The sequence below is a fragment of the Mauremys reevesii genome, unplaced genomic scaffold (assembly GCF_016161935.1).
Source record: "Mauremys reevesii isolate NIE-2019 unplaced genomic scaffold, ASM1616193v1 Contig115, whole genome shotgun sequence".
In the NCBI taxonomy this organism is placed as follows: Eukaryota; Metazoa; Chordata; order Testudines; family Geoemydidae; genus Mauremys; species Mauremys reevesii.
This window is the reverse complement of record NW_024100733.1, coordinates 39699-56433: the sequence shown is the minus strand read 5'-3', so window position 1 is coordinate 56433 and position 16735 is coordinate 39699. Positions and strand designations below refer to the sequence as shown.

General features: G+C 40.2%; 1 pseudogene; it reads right to left on the bottom strand.

The window, feature by feature from the left end:
• LOC120392772 overlaps positions 1-16735 on the bottom strand; it is a 41366-nt pseudogene that overhangs the window by 9255 nt on the left and 15376 nt on the right.

The window sequence follows — 16735 nt, the reverse complement described above, 5'->3', positions numbered from 1 at the left end:
ACTCAAAGGACAAAGTAAGATTATTTCTTCCTTAGATTTGACCTGTATTAAATATAAATATTAATTTTCCACTTAAAGTTAATCCAGGCTATAGATAAACCTCGTAAAGCAAATCATGAACAGAACATTTTTTAATCTCAATCTGTTCATAAAGAGAGAAGCAAACTTTTAGGGTGAAATCCTGGCTCCACTTAAGTCAAGGACAAAACCCCCACTGACTTCAGTCAGGCCAGGATTTCACCCCTTATTCTCTTAACATCACTGACAATATACAAACATTTTTCAAAAATTGCTTCTTTTGAAAAACTGTGTGAATTTAAGATTTATGAAGGTGGTATCTTGCCTAAATTGGAGACTGATGTACTCTTTGGATTCATAACAGGTACAAAACAAGCAGTTGTGGTACAAGCTGTCTCACACAACAGTCATATTCCTCAAATCATGATTTGGAGTGTTCATACTTTACTAAGGAAGCACCCCTTCTCCTCTATTTTAGATAAATGATACTCAGACAGAGGCTCAAGAGCTGCAAGTGGCTCTTTAATGTGTCTCCTGCAGTTCTTTGCAGTACATGATATTAAAACACTGTGAACTAGTTATTAACCAATCAGGATACTTTTGCTATGTTATTAATCAATTGTAGTTGATAAAATAATAATACCTGGTCAGTCATTTTGCTGTGAGAATAATATATATGGATATAAAGAGATATACCTATATAAAGATAGCAAATAAAACTATGAATTCACACTACTATGGCTCTTTTGGATAATGTTGATTGCTAATTGGGCTCCTGAACCACTGAGGTCTGAGTATCACTGTTTTAGAGGTTCAGGGTGAAATTCTGGTCCCACTGAAGTCAATAGGAACTTTTGCCCTTAACTTAAATGGGGCTAAACTCCTCTTGACTTCAGTGGGACCCAGATTTCACCCAAAGGGCTAGATTCACAAGGGGGATTTACACACTTAACTGCCACTTTAGGTGCCTAAATCCAACATTTAGGCACCACTAGCATTCACAAAACTACTACTCAGCTGCCTCCTAACCATGTAGGTGCCTAAATTCCTAGGCACGTAAGTTTCTACCGGTAAAGTCTCCATGACACCTATATAGCTGCCGGTGAGTATGCATACAGCTGCTTAAATCCTGATTTTGCCAAGATGCTCAGTGCCTAAGCCCCAGTGGGATTCACAAAGTAGATGCTTCCCCCACCCACCTCACCTATAGCCCTCATCCATTACCATACCTACCCTCACAAAAGACAGCAAAGTGGTGGTGCTGCCCCTTCCCATCCACTAGTCAGAGCATTTCTCCTCAGGATGTGAGAGACCCAAGTTCAAATCCCCACTTTGCCTGATTAAGAGCAGGGACTTGAACTTAAATCTCCCACTTCCACAGAAGTGCCCTAACCACAGGTCTATAGGAGCATATTGTAGGGTGGGGCTTTCTCAATCTCTCCTGTTGAAGCTCTTCTACTTGACTTCATAGCCCTGTGGTTAGATTTTTTTTTTTTTTGAGAAGGGCACCTAAGTCAGATCAGTCCTAATGCTAGAACATGGTTTGCATCTGTGAATCCCAAACAGAGATAGATGCCTCCCTCTAGCCTGAAATTGGGGGCCCAGCTCCCTTTTGAGGGGTAGGGTTTAGGCCACACCCTCCTCCTTGGTATTTCCTACTGTGTATTGTAGGTGGCTCCTAACTCAGCATGCTAGCTTCTGTGATTCCCCTTTTTAGAGACCTAACTCTCCCCATGCATTGTACAGGGAGCCTGACACCTAACTCAGAGCTGTGAATTTCACTAGATGGCAGGGCACCCAAAAGTTATGTGTTGCAACACTGAGTGTAAATCTAGCCCTAACTGCTTGTAACTAGTACACTGATCCTAATGATTTTTTTGTATATGATGTTAGAGAGAGCAAATCTGTTAAAAAAAAAAGAGGAAAAAATATGGTACCAATGCTGGGAAACTGTTAAGAACTTACATCTCCTATAACATTTAATCCCAGATAGGTAGTAATGTTAGTACATGTTCCTCATGTAAAATCCTCTCCAGAGAAAAATACACACTACTTCTGGAATATGCAAGTTGTCCAAAGAGAGTGTTGGTTGGCTGCATAGAAAGTGTAGAAGGCAAAAGTTCTGCCCACTCAAAAAAAATAAGAAAAAAAAATTGTCCCAAGGTGTTGTAGAGAGCAGAGCTCATATAAATGAGCTTCCAGCCTCCCTTGCACTGCAGCTCTTTGTCTTTGGTTCAGCCTTCTGTCTGCTGGGGCCACACAGCTTGTGGGACCTTCTGCCACCAAATGACTGGAGTAAAAACATGACATGGGAGGTAACAGGGAGAGTACTTGGTTACTGTTATGTGGAAATTGGGAGAGTTGCATGGGAAATGATGTCTCTCCCACTGGAGCTGGATATGCCTCTGAGCATTGACTTCCTTCCTGATGTCTATGGGAGCACGCCAGCCTCCACTCTCCCTGCCTCAACTGACTGTATTATTCATTGAGCTAGGAAAGAATTTGCCCCTGCAGTAGGGTACCAGAGAATGCACTGAGCATGGTCAGTGAGTCCTCCAAAGTTATTTGCATTATCCTGACTGGCATATAGGAAAGGGCTGGTTTGGGTGGCTGCATAATGTAAAAACTGGCATTACAAAATCTTCCAAGGGAGAAGTAACCACTAGAGAGAGTACAGCTTCAGAGGCACACAGAAAGTTCATGGGTCAGCATCTAGAAGCTATTTTGGACTAGCTAGAGAGCCTTTACTCATATCTATGAATATCTATATGACACAGTGACTTAGAGAATAACCTTCAAATATGACATTAGCTTATACTTGTAAAAAAGTCCTTGCCCCTTATAAAGCAAACAGATAATATAAAATAAATCTCCCTCAGCTTGTGAGTAATTGCCTTAAAGAACAAAATCAGTGACATTCAGAGTGAAGGTCTGAGATAAAACCAGATTTATTGCAAACATATCTGCCGATGAAGGCCTCTCAGATCATCCAGGTTGTTTCTTTATTTTCATAAAAATGTGTTGTGCAATAAACTTGGTCTGAGCTCATTGCAACACAGGAATAGAAAATGGCTCCAATTTTAAAAGGTTCTTTTGCATTTTCCAAAGAAAACAGTTTCGCTATTTTAATAATAGGCATTCTGACAAGGACTAAGTGCTTTAATAACAGAAAAACAAAGTGGGAAATGTTAAACAATCTTTTTGTTGTAAAACTGAAAGGCTGATAAACATTTTATACATATAGTATAAACACATCTGTTTTTGTATTATACATGTAGGTTTTGACCTGGCTAGATTACAAACATAAATTTAGAAAACTAGTAAGCCATCCTTTAATACTATATTTCCAGAAAAATCCACTGCAGCTACATAATGACTCTGCTCATCCATTTCGCTAAGCTTACTGTGGCTAAAATCATGGCACCGTACTTGAAATTTAATATAGCTTACGCATAGATTTTTCTTTTTCTAAAATTAAGGGTTGGGTTCTGCATCTTGCACTTTTACATTAACTGTTGCATTTAGTTAAGCCATAGTATTTACAGATAAAAAACATTAAAAAGTCCAAACTTTAAAAACTGGAAGTACCAACTTTAACTCTGCCACTGTATCCCCACCCACACTATAATCTGGGCCAGGAGACCTTTGCCAATGGGCAGAGGAAAGTTAAGTCTGTCCAACAGCAGGCTACCTAGTGTCTGATGATATAGCTCATTCCTCCCCCCCACACTCTTTCAGTCTATATTGCTGAAAGGAAGGTCTCTGCTATATATCCTGTATGTCCCTAGGAATCAACCCTTGTAATGAAAAGAGCACCCAAATCTGTGAGGAGACAGTACACAGTTGATTGCTGATGGCCAAATACCTGATGCTAAGGCAAGATACAGAACCCAGCCTAACTATGCAGATGAGCAGGAGGTGCATGTGATGCATCTCAGCTGCCTTATGTTTTTTTCACATGAAATGGTAACTGACCTGAAGGATGAGACGCAGAAGGAATCTGGTAGTTGCATTGCTAGTGGTGCAAAGATGCTGCCAAGCAAGGTCTCTGTGCTTGCTGACTCCCGCTCCCCTCCCCTTTCCAAGGTAGAAATAAACCTACATATATATTAGTACTCCAGTTATTAGATGTACAGTGGACTAGAGCTGTGTGAATAACTGATTTCTTGGTTTGCTGGCAATTCTGAAAAAAAAGTTGCAACCAACATATTTCAAAATTTTCAGCAAATCAAAAATTCAAATTTGTTTTTGGTTTGGATCAAACAAAATGTTTTAACAAAATCAAAACATTTGAATTTTACCACTTCTAAACTTCGGATCTTTTAAGTAAAATTACAGGAAATTTCAAAACCAAGTGACTTCAAAATGAAAAATCAAAACAGTTCATTTCAAATTTGTCAAAATGTTTTGATTTTTTCTGTTTTGTTTTTTCCCCTGACTGAAACAATTTGGTGAAACCAACTTGAATTGGGGAAATGTTGCTGAATTTGCATTTTTTTTGCTGAAAAAGATTCAGACAAAAAATTTCGCTGAGCTCTAGAGCAGACAGACTAAAGTTGGATTTTTTAAACTCTTGGAAAGACTGTGAATCACATACGTAGTGCATTTTCAATATATTGAAATTAATTTTTCTGGACTTCCTAGCCCCTAGTGGTATGGGTGATGCAATTCTAGACTATATGGACTGTTTTATTATGGGGAAATTTCTTAAAACATTCTAACCATAATTAAAACCATTTAGAGACATAGCACAGTCCAGCACGTTTTGAAACCAGCTTAGTAAAAAACAGTTCAGAATGCCTAGAGAATGGTGTTTAGTTCTTAAGTTTTTAGTATTTGTTACTGATGTTTTAAAAATCTATTACATTTCATTAATATTATTTTAAAGGGCTGAATATTTTGTATATTTTCAACTTTAATGCTAGCTTCAAATTTTCTATTTGAGTATTCTTTTAATTTTTATTAAAGTTGGAAAAGTATTTGCTTACACTCATATTAGTCCAGAAGAGTGAAATAAATTTTTGCTTGTAACTTCAGTACAACTTGTATTTAGTTAGTGGTGCTCATAAGAATGCCATACGTGCATTCGAGAGAGAGAGAGCTCATAAGAGTTACAAGCACCTATGACTGTACTAGTAGAATTTACAACTATCAGAAAGCTGCAAAAATGTAGGCTATGTCTATACTACAGCTTATGTTGGCATAATTTAGGTCACTCAGTGGTGTGAATTAAATCCCCCTACCCCCAGGGACATAAGCTTTCTCCCACCAGTTTAGAGCAGCTACATTAAAGAGTTTACAGTTGCACTGATGCAGTTGCACACAGTAAACTCTTTAGCATAGCCATGCCCATAGTTCTCAGCAGCAGAATTGTATCTGAGACCTCAAAGAAGTTATAAATTTCACCAGCATAACCAGTAGAGCTTGTTATTGCCATGGTCCCATTTTCAGATTCACTAAACGTTAAAAGCTGCATAAACCCAATCCAGGGGACTCATGGAAATTACAAGTGGAGCTGGTCAAAAAGTTGTCATTTTTCATTGAAAAAAGTGTGATTGACAAATGACATTTCATCAAAATGAAAATGATTTGTGGAAATGAATCAGTTTTTATGAAGATTTCTCAGTTCCAGGATGGAATGTCAGATAAGGGTGAGACAGACACATATACACAGAGCCCTGACCCACTGCAGGATAGCCAATAGCTTGGCAGTCATGGCACTCAATTAGTCCCTACTCCAAATCACAAAGAGTAGGGATTGGTGTCTCTCTCTCTCGCTCTGGAAAAAAAAATTAAAATCTCATTTTTATTCCACAACACAATTACAACAAATTTTGAACTCTTAAATCTTTTGTGAAATGAAATTTGTTTTCCAGCCAGCCATACTTCTATGCTTTGCTGGCATTATGCTCATGAAGCTTATGACTTTCCAGCAAAACTTAGCATTTTAAAAAAAACCCACCAACATATTTCACATGTTGAGAACTCGAGATGGTCAAGTTATTTGTTCTGATCAGTTTATTTGGTGATTTTGGCTTACTTTCTGATCATCAATTGTCTGTTAACAGATTATTATGCATTTACTAATCATCTGACAATTTATCAATTTTTTTGCTATTCGTGACTGACCCCCTTACGATTCTTACAAGACTTGGCCTGTGGTCCTTCAAAAGCTCATACTTATGGATCCTGTAAACTTCCTTAGCAAGCAAACATCACTTAAGTTATATATTTAGGATGTAGGGCAAATACTTTACATTAACAACATTGTATGCTTTTTCTTATTGTTAAATTTTACAAAGTCTTCATTTTTTGGTTAATCCAAGTGTTTTCCTCTGGGAAAAGGGATGAACCATCAACTAAATTAGTGTTTAGCTAGAATAATTTGAAAGTAAATAAATGCTCATGGTCACTTAAATTGGTCTTCATGCCATGTATAACAGCATTCACTGGTTCATAAGGGGAGACAAAAAGTTTAATTAGAGAGTCTACACTCTCTTGTGGTTCTCCCCAAAAGGCCTTAGTGTGTTCGGTAAAAATCAGTTTCTACACAATGGCCAACTTTCTGTTGAACAGATCATTAAGGTATAGTGGAAACGTATTTCACAGACTTCCACAAACAAAGATGTAAATGTACAGGCTGATAAATAAACACATGAAATAATCTTAAAAACTGGTCAACATAGCAAGAAATGACTATGTGGTTATTTGAGGACTTCACTTTAATGTAGGCAGACCACAATTATTAAACCTTTATTTGTTCATTACTTAGCAAGTAATAATCTCTGCAATATGCAAGAAATGTGAAACCTCTTTCCACCCTACCTGCAAAACTAGGATAGGATAGAATAAGGACATACACTTCATGTGTGACAAAGTAAAAGACAAACAGTCTAAAAATGAGTATGAAAGAGTTCTCCACCCAACCTTTTATATGCTTTGAATTTTGCTAGATATTGCTAATATAACCTGCAACCTCACCACTATGGAATACATATATGGTACTACAGTGCCCTCTTGTGCTTCATATATACATTCAACAATGCCTAAACAGAGGATTTAAAATATACAGTATTAAATACAGTATTTACTTACAAATGACATAGAAAAATGTGGAATTCAAGAACTGTGCTCTCAGACTGAACACATTCTCTTTTTTGTATTCATAAAACTTGGGAACATGGGCAAGAAAAACAGGGGCCCTCCTTAGCAAGTAAAGATACTGTACTATTATCACATTGTCAGATTTACTCAAATCACACACGATCCCCCTAATTCTCAACTATTTTAATCAAAGCTACACATTCTAAAAAATACCTCAACTAACTAAAACAAAGACATTCCTACACAGAGAAAGCATGCTGCATCTACTCTCAGAGGGATAATATAAACAACATGGGTGAAATCCAGATATTCCTTATCATTTTTTAAATAGGAAAAAACATATTGCTAAATAACAAGTATGTATGCACTTTACAATTTGAATCCCTATTACTTCACAGCAGCAAGAAAAATTATTTCTGACTCATTCTTCTCATGCCGATGCTGCTACTTTTGCTTACACTCATATTAGTCCAGAAGAGTGAAATAAATTTTTGCTTGTAACTTCAGTACAACTTGTATTTAGTTAGTGGTGCTCATAAGAATGCCATACGTGCATTCGAGAGAGAGAGCTCATAAGAATTACAAGCACCTATGACTGTACTAGTAGAATTTACAACTATCAGAAAGCTGCAAAAATGTAGGCTATGTCTACACTACAGCTTATGTTGGCATAATTTAGGTCACTCAGTGGTGTGAATTAAACCCCCCTGCCCCCAGGGACATAAGCTTTCTCCCACCAGTTTAGAGCAGCTAATTACTTCCCTATTACTTCACAGCAGCAAGAAAAATTACTTCTGACTCATTCTTCTTATGCCGATGCTGCTACTTTGGAATTACTCTTGCTGCTGAAAACTCTAGAGCCTGGGCGTGAAATCCTGGCCCCACTGAAGTCAGGGGGAGTTTATCCATAGAGGGCCGTTGCAACCATTTAGGCGACTAGGTGGTCGCCTAGGACGCTAGGATTTGGGGAGCGGCATTTTCTTTGGCAGCGATCTTTGGCCGCCCCAGTCACTGCCGGCATTTAGGCGAGGGAGCTGGGGCAGGGGAGCGCTGGGAGAGCCGCCTGCAGCAAGTAAGGGGGGGGCGGCACGCAGGGGAACTCCCCGCCCCAGCTCACCCCTGCCCCGCCTCCTTCCCGAGCACGCCGTGGACGCTTCACTTCTCCCGCCTCCCAGGCTTGCAGCGCCTCAGCTGATTGGCGCCGCAAGCCTGGGAGACGGGGGAAGTGGAGCAGCGACGGTGTGCTTGGGGAGGAGGCGGAGCAGGGGTGAGCTGCTTCACTTTTCCTGCCTCCCAGACTTGCGGCGCCAATCAGCTTAGGCGCTGCAAGCCTGGGAGGCGGGAGAAGTGAAGCACTGATGGCATGCTCGGGGTGGAGGTGGAGCAAGGGTGAGCTGGGGCGGGGGGGTGCCTCAGGACGGAGGGTGGGGAGCTGCCACGGGGGGGCACCTCAGGGCGGACCGGGGAACTGCCGCAGGGGGCACCTCAGGGCGGGGGCCCGGGCCCGGGGGAGGGCGCAATGTGGAAGTTTCTCCTAGGGCGCGAAACATCCTTGCACCGGCCCTGTCCATAGACTTCAGTGGAGGCAGGATTTGATCCTTGGTATTGATTATCCAGCCTGCAAATAAGTCTCCTGTGGCAAGCAGTTGTGTTTGCTGTGCTTTTCAACTTCCCCTATGGAATGGGAGTCATACTGTAAATCTACTGCTGCAATGTGAGCAGTTTTGGTTCTGGAGTTGTTGTTTTTTTAAATTGGCAAAAGAATTTGGCCTTACCTACTTTCACAAGTATCAGATTTGTGACATAATTGTTTTCAACCAGTCACAGAGCCAGGAATTTTCACTTATTTGTAAAATTGCTTAAAATTCCTTTATACATTTCAAGTGTTACTTTTACTTTCCATTTCCAAAACAAAAAGCTATTAATAAGGGTCTGAGATCTGTTCAGCCTCTCTGAGTTGGTAATACTCTTCCTCACAAGTTAAACTGCAATCAGCAGAGCGTAGAGGCAGGGGATATTGCCCAATTCCAATATTGTCCTTGTATTATTTTATTTGATGAAGAACATCACGCTATGTTTAATGATAGCAGACATTGCTGGAATCACTGACACATTTGGCATCATAACCTGGCTTTTTTTCAGAAGTATCAGTTTGCACAAGTGAATAATTTAAAGACATACAGAATAGGGGATGTTTCGAATAACCCCCACCCCCACCAACATATACACTATAAATTTAACAATTATTAATTGTTGTTATTTTATTATTTATTTATTATTTTAGTGCCTTGAGGTTGGGGCCTTATTGTGTTAAGCACTGTACAAACACATAGTAAAGGACAGTCTTAGCCCCCAAGAGCTTACAGTCTAAATAGATATGATCAAGGATGTAAAGTGAAACAGAGGCACAGAGAAATGAAGTGACTTGCTCATGATTATAAAGCAGGTTACTGGCAGAACGGAGAATTGAACCCTTGCGTGAAATCTTAGCACCACTGAAAAATAGTGGATTTTGCTCTGGGGGTCCTGACTCCCTGTGGGGGTCCTGTGGTATCATCATTTTAGTAACTAACTGACTTACAAAGTACTGTTTTTAAAAGTAGGTTGTGCCCTCATTTGCTTCTGTACGACTTACAATGAAGACCTAAATAGATATTGTTTGGGTTTTTTTAAACCTTCACATTATTTTAGAAATACCAGCAAAGCCAAGCCTGCTCTTTCAGGGGTGTGTCAGAGATGTGTACTTTGAGCTCTCATGTGTTATCGGAAGGAGTGAGGGTGTTTATTCTTTAATGAAGATGTCCTTTTTACCAGACGTTTATTAGACATTGCTAGACAGGTGTCAATAAAGCAAAAACATATTAAACATACAGACTAAATTCCTTCCCTTTTAATTGTACCTCATTCTGAGAGTTGTCATTTGTTTTAATTCAAAGCTTACCTCTGTTCCACACAAGTTTGTTGTCCCCTGATTTTTGATGTTGACCATTTTTTTACATCAAAAATAAAGAATCGGGAAACTGAGATTAAAAAAAGTTATTTACACTAACAGAATGAATCCCACAGCATTTGAAGTTTTCTGAATGGACACTTTTTTTATGTTCCTTATTTTGTGTCATAGTCACAATGAGTTCCACACTGGAGCATTTGAGAGGTATGATTGTTCAGCTTTCAATATCCACTTCCTTGCAATGTCATATTTAAACAAGGCCAGAATTTCTATTATAAAGAAACATGAATTTTGTTTTTTTTTATTTGTGTCATTGGGAAACACTTTTCAGGCCTTCTTTATAATTCAGAAAAAGCAAATATGGGCAAAACCCCAATTTTTCTTATACATCTGAGTCTTTTTTTAAAAAGATGCCTCCTTTTAGAGTGCCAGAGTTTACAGACTCCTGTAGCAGCCATAAGATCCAGCCCACATTAATTTCAGTTTGGCAGAGGCAATATCACAAATTGGAGGCGTTCAATAATTAAAAAAACACATATTTTAATATAAGTACTTGTGTTTTAACATCTCCAATAGCCTGATATTGGAACTACTACAGATACTGAATAACTGTTTGCAGGGTCTCACAACTCCTACATTGCACATTGGTTCACATCAATTCGCACAGGATCCATGCTCAATATAGATATTTCATGTGGAGGCTGTAGGTCCACATAAAATACTATCACTTTGAGAAGCTAAGTATTAATTTTTCTATTTAACTGTATTATCATCACTAGAAGCCTTTAACCTAAATATAGAGTTCACAGAGGAAAAAGGGTAAAAGCGTCTTGTCAATGGATTATTTACCTGATCCAATACTGCCTTGCTATTCTCTATTACATACCATGTCTGCTCTTGTAGGTGAATACCTGAACAATACTTCTTTCTTCTCCTTCATCATCTTGGCACGCTGTCTCCATTCCCGAAGCACTTCTTTATCTCTGAAAAAAAATTAATTTATATTTAACTTTTAAAACCACATTTTAAAAAGTGAATGTTATTACTTCTTTTTACCCAGTCAATCATTTTACAGCGGAATAATGTGCCAGATATGTGGCAAAAAATGCATTTATATATAGAGATATACCTATCTCATAGAACTGGAAGGGACCTGAAAGATCATTGAGTCCAGCCTCCTGCCTTCACAGGACCAAGTACTGATTTTGCCCCAGATCCCTATGTGGACCCCTCAACGACTGAACTCACAACCCTGAGTTTAAGCAGTCCAATGCTCAAACCACTGAGCTATCCCTCCCCCTATGTACTAGGGACATCTTTGTGAAGCACTAACATTCAAATGGAAGATCAGCACTTCAAAGAACACCACTGCATTAAAATGCAGAAAGAAAAAATATAGCAGCAAAAGAATTCACACAAAAATTGAAATGGTTACAGGACTGATTACTCAAAGGTTTGTTAGGCTACAGAGCTTTCATCTCTACATGGCTAATCTGGCTAGGTCAGAGTACTGAGTAGGGATGGAGGTGCCTTTATATATACAGAAGTAGACAGTTGGACCAGAAAAAGATCACTTAAGTCATTTAATCTGACCCTCCTCCCTCCAATATTTTGTATGGATGCTCACTAAATAATTCTCACTAATATTTTATTTTATTTGATCTTGACTATCTGCAGAGATGGTATTTCAGTTGTCTGTGTTGCTAATCCATTCAACTGCCCAACTGCTCTGTTAAGAACTTTTCCCTAGTATCTAACCTAAACTTTTCCTTCCTAGCCTAGTTACAGGTTATGTCTCCTTGTCCTATTCTTGCCTGATATTATAAATACAATAATCCTCTTCCTTCATTTACACTGTCTCCTTGAAGGTATTTATCAACTGTGATCAAGTCCGCTGAGTGTATTCTTTTAAAAACTATATGAACAGAGTTCTCTTTGTCTCTTCTCCTAAATTCTTCTAAGTCCTATGCACAGATAGAGCAGCCTAAGGACTATTCTGATCTACATTGGCTGCTAATGGCTCCAAGAAGCTGACATTGCAGCTGGAGATTATCATGATGCTGAGGTGTCCTAGCCATGCATATTTCCTCTAGTCTTTTCCTTGCTACACCAAATACCGGGATGTGGAGTTGTGTAAGAGCTACCTTGACAATTCAAACAGAGAATCTCCCTTGCACTGAGTTGATCTTCCTAGGATTAGATGTGCTGGTTTTACGCTTGTGCTGGTGGCATAATGCACACCAGCCACATCAGTCTGAATTGGGTTTCTTGGAATCTAAACCAAAGTTTTTGACCTGAAAAGCTCAAAAGTGATCAAAGAGAGAAGAACTATAATGAAAAACTGTGAATTAGTGGAGAAGTTTAGCAGGCGTTATATTAGTTCCACAATTTTTGTTTGGATTTTTTTTTAAATTATCATCCTTTCAGGTACCTAATTTGTTAATGCTTCATTGTGGGAGGGATTTATGGGCTTCAAGGATGACGACTGTAGTAACTCCCTAGTTTTACATAAGATTCATGTACATATACATGAATAACATCGTCACACAGCAAGTCATTTTTTACACCAGTGCACACCAATGCTATGCTAGTGGTATGCCCTGGTGCATCTCCATCATTGTTGTTAGACCACTGCAAAAAAAACCAAAAACACCACAACAGTATAGATAAGGAGGTAAGTTAATTAAGGGAGAAACAAGAACTAGGGGATTAATATCTACAAAGGGCATAACAAGAATTAAGGTTAATTAATTATTAAACAAACTGAAGAGCTTATTTTACTAACATTGGCCCAAATCAGTATCTAGGCTAGGTCCCTCAGGAAGGGGAAGGCGCACAGTGGTTGAAGTAGCCCTCCACAACCTCAATATCCTTATACAAGCAGGAAGGAAAGGTGGTAACAAGAGGATCCACACAGTGGCAGAACCTCTGTTCCCATCTTTACTCTGCCCAGTCCCCCTCTCTGTGCACTGATGTGGAGGCAACCTCAAAGAAGCTGGGCTCTGCAACATATGGAAGTATACCTTCTGTGCACTCCCCCAAATCCTGTTAACTGCAAGATGTGCAAGATCTTGTGCTGCCAGGCATACCTCTGCAGAGAGAGGATTGCATTTGTCCCATTATGCAAAAGCATGAACTACATTTCAGACATATGTCGGAAAATTTAAGACAATGTTATAAAGTAAACCGAACAATCTATATGCTTTTTTTTGGATAAGTTTCATGGCTAGTGTGTTGCCTTCTGAATATGCCTCAAAATGCATGCACCTGGTGGGACAAAAGGAAGAATTTTAAACAATTTACAATTCTTAGAACAAAATTTGTTAAATGTACATACTCTTTATATTGAAAAAATGTCAGCATGTTTTATGACACAAAATATCGCCTCTAGCAGATTCAGTGGCAGATTAGCCACTGGACCAACGGGGCCCCCGGCAGAAGCACCAGGCAAACAGGGGAAGCTGTTGTCTGATTTTAGGAGGCTAATATTATTAATTTGGATAGTATGGGTTACAGGCTTGCCCATTATTCTGATCAAAAGATAATAAGGTGAAAGGTCCCAGACATATGTATGCTAACTCTGCTATCTGGGTTAAAAGTCCCAAACATACATGTGCTAACTTTGCCTTAGCTCAACATACAGGATGTGGCCTGTAGGTCTTTGCATTACAGACAACATATACTCTATTATAAACCTATAAACTTATTATAACCTATTATAATAAAACGTAGGCAAGCAAGCAGGCTAGCCCTATAGGCCACAAAGCCTGCATCCTGACCTAGCTCTCCAGCAGAAGCACCGGGTGGGGGGGCAAGCCCCCACGCCCCGACCCCATTTCCCTGGTAGGAGCATGGGCGGGAGAGGAATGACAAGGGGGGAAGGACTGCAGGCAGAAGGGGTGGCAAGGGGCTACCACAAACCCCTAATCTGCATCTGAGTACATTGCCGTTAGTAAAGATTAAAAAATGTTATTTAAATACTTCTATAATATATTATATGAAGTAAGGAATAGTGAAAGTGAACATTTTCCCCAATAGATGGGAACAGGAACTCATGTTTCCCCAGTGAAGTCAATGAGAAATTCAATAGTTCACACTCCTGTCCCCTAGGAGTACTGTGCTTTGTGAAGGAAAGGACATTTCTATTCATAATCCAGATCATTTGTAATGATTTTCTTTCCTTACAAATGGTAAAATGGGTGATCTGTAAAGGGAAAAAAGTTACAATTTGTTAAGAACAGCTGAACAACTTAAAAATACAGCATTGTCATTAAGCAACATAACCATAAAACTTACTTTCTGTGCTGTTCAATTAAAGCCTGTGTCTCTTTTAGTTCCTTTTGCACAGCCAATCTGAACTCTTCAGCTCGCTTTGCTTGAATCATCTTATCATATGAGTGAAACTCAGAAAATATATTCTTCTGTGAGAACTTCTTCCTTTTAAAATAGGCAGTTTGATACAGTTAATTCAATATTGCATTAAAGGGCAAGCAAGTGAAAAAATTAATGATAGTGAGGGCTGGCCTTAGGGAAAATGGCACCCTGGGCAAACTTGTATTATGGCCCCTGCAGGCTCCCCAGGCAGACACCCTCATTGCCCCTGGCACCTGTGGGCTCCTTCGTGTGCTTAATTTGTAATGAAAGAGATGCCAGGGCTCAGCACCAGGAGGCACTGGCACAAATTAAGTGATGGCTGGACGGACAGACAGTGGTGGCTGCTGGCCGGGCACCCAGCTCTGAAGGCAGAACTGTGACCAGCAACAGTGCAAAAGTAAGGGTGGCATGGTATGATGTATTGCCACCCTTATGTCTGTGCTACTGCTGGCAGCAGCACTGCCTTCAGAGCTGGGCAGGGTAGGGTGACCAGACAGCAAGGGTGAAAAATCGGGACAGGGGGTGGGTGAGTAATAGGAGCCTATATAAGAAAAAGACCCCAAAATCGGGACTGTCCCTATAAAATTGGGACATCTGGTCACCCTAGGGCAGGGCCGCCCAGAGGATTCAGGGGGCCTGGGGCAAAGCAATTTCAGGGGCCCCTTCCATAAAAAAAAGTTGCAATACTATAGAATGCTATATTCCTGTGGGGGCCCCTATGGGGCCTGGGGCAAATTGCCTCACTTGCCCCCCCCCCCCCAGGCAGCCCTGGAGCTGGGTGACTGGACAGTGGTGGCTGCTGGCCCAGCAATACACCCCATGACCACTGGGCCCATGGAAAAGGGGGACCCAGGGTCTGGCCCGCTGGCTCTGCAGAGGCGAACACTGATGCTTGCACCTCCCTGCCAGGCTGGCTCGCCAGGCTTGCCGGCACTCACCCCTACTGACCATAGCACCCCACTAACCACGGCGTCCTGGGCAGTCACCCATGTCACATGCTCCTAAGGCTGGCCCTTAGGGATAACTAAATTCACAAGGCAGATTTATGTGTGGGTTTGATCTTTGGCCAAACAGAGAATAAGAAAACACAGAAATCAAACCAATTTGGCTTTCTTCCTGCTAAGCCTTTTTTATAGTCACAACAGATCATTGACATTCCAGCAACATTTAGGCCCTGATTCAGCAAAGTGTCTAACTAAGCAAATAAGTAGTCCAACTGGTTTCAATAGCTTGCTAAATCAGGGATTGAAGGCAGTGGCTCTCAACCTTTCCAGACTACTGTACCCCTTTCAGGAGTCTGATTTGTCTTGAGTACCCCTAAGTTTAACCTCACTTGAAAACTACTTGCTTACAAAATCGGACATGTAAATACAAAAGTGTTATAGCACATTATTACTGAAAAATTGCTTACTTTCTTATTTTTACCATATAACTATAAATCAATTGGAATATAAATACCGTACTTACATTTCAGTGTGTAGTATATAGAGCAGTATAAGTCACTGTCATATGAAATTTTAGTTTGTACTTACTTCACTAGTGCTTTCTATGTAGCCTGTTGTAAAACTAGTCAAATATCTAAATGAGTTGATGTACCCGGTGGAAGACTTCTGTGTACCCCAGAGGTATGTGTGGGGGTTGAAAACCGCTGATTTAGGGTATGTCTACCCAGCAACACCCGTGGCTGGCCCATGCCAGCCGATTCAGGCTTGCAGGGCTCGGGCTGTGAAGCTGTTTCATTGCTGTGTAGACTTCCAGGCTCGGCCTGGAGCCTGGACTCTAGGACCCTGCAAGGTGGGACGGTCCCAAAGCGCAGACTCCAGCTCAAGCATGGAAGTGTACACAGCAATGAAACAGCCCCAACTGCTGAGTTGGCTGGCATGGGCCAGCCACAGGTGTCTAGCTGCTATGTAGACATACCCGTAATCAAAAATACAGTTACATGGGATCATATTATGGGGAAAAGAACATAAACAGCCTGAATCGGCAAGCCCTCCCTTTGCTGTCAGTGGAGGAGGGAGTTGTAGAGTAGAACCTGGAATATAAGAATATATATAATGAAGATGATAAATATGATGCAGAATGTGATGAGAAGAAACTGTGCAAGTAAAAGATTTCAGAGTAAAAGCAGTTTATAAACTTAAAGTATATTCATTTTAAGAGAAGATGATTGCAGAGTGCCACCTTCAGGTTCTTTTCATAAAAGGAAAAACTGTAAGCATACTGCTTCTAGTCACTAGTATGCATTAATAGATTTTACTTCTTTCAGTCAAGCATGTTCCAAAAGTA